The sequence below is a fragment of the Cebus imitator genome, unplaced genomic scaffold, assembly GCF_001604975.1.
Source record: "Cebus imitator isolate Cc_AM_T3 unplaced genomic scaffold, Cebus_imitator-1.0 Scaffold118, whole genome shotgun sequence".
NCBI classification, from domain to species: Eukaryota; Metazoa; Chordata; class Mammalia; order Primates; family Cebidae; genus Cebus; species Cebus imitator.
In genome coordinates, this window is record NW_016107433.1 from 2832598 (window position 1) to 2836759 (window position 4162).

Sequence of the window (4162 nt, forward strand, 5' to 3'; positions counted from 1 at the left end):
TGTTGACCAGGATGGTCTCAATCTCTTGACCTCGTGATCCACCCGCCTCGGCCTCCCAAAATGCTGGGATTACAGGCTTGAGCCACCGCGCCCGGCCTGTTCTCAATTTTTTGACCTCGTGATCTGCCCACCTCAGCCTCCCAAAGTGTTGGGATTACAGGTGTGAGCCACTGCACCCAGCCAGCTATTTTAAATTAAACTATCTGTGAGATTCTGGTTTTGATGCCCTGTCAGATAGGGAAATGATTGAATTACTCATCAAAAGTAACAATTTGGCAGTATCTAGCAAAACTTAAAAGTCGCATGCAAAAAAAAAAAAAAATTCACAAGCATTTTGAACCTACACTTTCTCCTAGCTTCATCCTATGCCAACAATATAGGCACAAAAATATTCAAGGCAGCAATTTTTTTTCTGTTGCTTAGATTTGAGATCCCAACAGCACAGCATTTTTGAAACGGACAAATATGTGAGAGTTGGCAAATGTCTGTTCATTCATTAGACACATTCTGTTGACATATTCCCATTACCAGGGGCAGAAAAAACAAAGTACCTATAATAAAGTCCCAATTCTTACAGAGATGTGCTTTTTAATCCATCAAAACAACACTGAATAAATAATTTATAATACACCCAAGCAATGGAATATTGTGCCTCCATCAAAAGGAATCCTGTTTGTCACTATATACTGCTTTTAAAAGATGTAAAAGACAATTTTTTAAAACTTACAGATCTTTTGAACGTATTACCTATTCCAAAAATGAAGAAAATAAAATGAAGAAAAAAGAGAAAAGCAAGTTTCGGCTGGGTGCAGTGGCTCACGCCTGCAATCCCAGCACTTTGGGAGGCTGAGGTAGGCAGATCACTTGAGGCCAGGATTTCGAGACCAGCCTGGCTAACATGGTGAAACCCTGTCTCTACTAAAATTACAAAAATGAGCTGGATGGGGTGGCACATGCCTGTAATCCCAGCTACTCAGAAGGCTGAGGCAGGAGAATTGCTTGAACCCAGGAGAAGGTTGCAGTAAGCCAAGACTGCACCACTGCACTCCAGCTTGGGTGACAAAGCAAGACTCTGTCTCAAAAAAAAAAAAATAAAAGAAAAGTAAGTTTCAAAACAGGGTGTACAGTATTATCTTACTCATGGATAAAAATTATATACATATGCATATATATACATTCATATAAACATTGTGAAAAAATATTTAAAAATTGCTAACGATAAAACTAGAAAGTGGAACTAGAAAGGCAAGATTTTGCTTTTCTCTTTATACCCTTCCATGATTGTTCAAAATTTAATTAATTAATTATTTTTTGAGATGGAGTTTTGCTCTTATTGCCCAGGCGTGATCTTGGCTCACTGCAACCTTCACCTCCCGGATTCAAGCAAGTCTCCTGCCTCAGCCTCCAGAGTAGCTGGGATTACAGGCATGTACCATCACACCCGGCTAATTTTTGTATTTTTAGTAGAGACCGGTTTCTCCATGTTGGTCAGGCTGGTCTCGAACTCCCAACCTCAGGTGAACCACCCGCCTCAGCCTCCCAAAGTGCTGGGATTACAAGCGTGAGCCACCGCGCCTGGCCAATTTTATTTTATTTTAATGTATTTTTTGTAGCGGGGCGGGGAGGGTCTTGCTATGTTGCCCTGGCTGGTCTCAAACTCCTGGTCTCAACTGATCCCCCTGCCTCAGCCTCCCAAAGTGTTGGGATTGCAGGAGTGAGCCACTACACCTGGCCTAAAAATTATGACCTAAGGAAAGCCTACTTTTCTAATTTTTTAAACCATTACAAAAATTTCGTATAACCTTGAGAGCCCATGAGATCTTAAACTTCCAGCAGGGGGCAGCAATGATTCTCAAATATCTCTGACGTCAGCGCAAAGCTGAGGATTAGTGTCCACAGGTTTCCATTTCCAGGCCCAAATACCGTCCTCGCATCACGAGGTTGTGAAGGAAACAAAATGCAATAACCACCGAGGGTTTAAAATGCTGCAGGAATTGTTGTGTAACAAAACATTTCTGTATGGCTCTTTGTTAACATATCTGTGAGTTAAACTGCCTTTTCTTTCTCTGGAGTTCAGAGTTTTCTCATCCATTAAATTGAGGGGGTTTGCTGAGATCATCTTAAAAGTTCTCTTTCCATCTCCATAATGCTAAGACTTCATGACTTAAAAACCCAGCATCAAGAAGGAACAAGCCCCAGTGCCCTCTGAAATTAACTGGCTTATCAAAGAATCTGCTTTAAAAGCCTCAGCTGGTCAATGAATTATTGCTGGTTTATCTTTAGTGTAGATCAAAGAATACTTTTTTTCACGGGGGGAGGATGTTGGTATTTACTTAACTCACTGATGGAGAAAAAGAACTCTCCCACTCTATAAATGTTTAGCATGTGTGTAAAGGTCGTGGGTCTGGTGTTCAGAAATTACACACAGGCTTACGAAAGAATCTTCACTGGGCTGGCCAAACTAAACAACAGGCAGTTGTAGGGAAATAAACACAAGTTAACATTTAACCACAACAAGTCTCTGTTCTTGCTGCTCAGTCGTTCTAAGAGGGGCCTTGAGAAGGTCAGAGAGCTCTGGCTACCGTAGCAAGAGGGGCTCTTCTGAGAATGTACTCATCTATTAGCTTTGTTATATATATAATAAAAAATCCATAGTATTATAATAAAATAAATGTAGTCCCTGCCTCACTGAATTCTCAATATATGTATCTATAGGCTGGGCACAATGGCTCACGCCTGTAATCCCAGCACTTTGGGATTCCTCATCTGTAAAATAGGGATACCAAAAACCTCTAAGACTGTGAATTGCTGTGAGTGTTCAATGATATAATGTATTATTAAATTGCCTAGCATAGGACCTGACAACTGGAAAGACTTGTTAAAATATTAGTTAATAGTATTGTTTAATAAAGATTAAGCAAAATAATATTCATACATACAGCCACATTTCTGGGATGTAGACACCCCTTTCTCAAGTTATTCAGAATCTCCCAGCACCAAAAGATTCATTTCCTATATTTTTATAAGAAATGTATTCTCCCCCTGACATACTTATCTTTTTTGAGACAGGAGCTTGCTCTGCTGCCCAGGCTGGAGTGCAGCGGCTCGATCATGGCTCACTGCAGCCTTGACCTCCCAGGCTCAAGTGATCCTCCCACCTCAGCCTCCCAAGTAGCTGGGACTACGGACGCTAGCCATCCCACCTGGCCCGTAGTTATCATTTGATCCTACTAGAATGTCTTCAGGAAAGAATGATGCAAAGAGGCCCCAGCCCTCAAACCCCAGAAGCCTAGGCAAGGTCCCAGGGAAGGAAAGCTGAGATGGAGACTTCACCTCAGGACAGACAAATCAAGACAGCGAGACAGGTAATCAGTCACCTGGGGGCATTTGTTAAAAAGTTTCCAGGACCCAGTCTCCAAGATTTCATTCTGTTCCAAACTGGATTTCAATACATAGTTTAATATTTTCATAAAACTATAATCACAGGAAGGGTTTCACATGATCTTATTCTGCCACACCCCCCGTTCCCCACCAGTTTATTTATTGTTTTCTCCCAAACACTGACTCACTTCCTTTATCCTCCATCAAGGGCACTGCTTTGATTTGCTGCAGTGGCTGCCCCTCTCAGCTTCTGAGCCTTGGTATGAGGGCGTGTGAATTCATCCATCTGAAATCATCTGCTTTCTCACAGCCTAACACTTTGCTTCTCTTCTAAAAGCGACTGACAACTCACCTCCTTCTGGAAGCTTTCCCTGTTGCATTTTTTCACTTTGGCACTATGTTCTGTGCCACAGATGCAAGTGGGGTTGTGGGAATGCAACCAGGGCCATGTCCTTCTGTCTTTGCTAGGGGTGTGTAAGTTCTGGTTCTTTCCATTGGGGGCAGCAAGGTTTTAGGGAGAGAGCAGGGACTCTGGAATCTGTCTGGCATGAACATTCAACAGCACTACTCATGAGCTCTCGGATTCCTCTTGGCTGTTCTTTGTCACCTTGGGATCAATGCTTTCTTCTCATGGGTCATCCCAATTTCTCTAGGCAGCTTTCTCTTCTCCTCTTTATATTACTTCTAAGAGTGGACAAGAAGGCCTTTTTAAAAAAAATAAAATGGAGACAGAATCTTGCTATGTTGCCATCTTTATTTATTTTCCTTTTTTTTTTTTTTT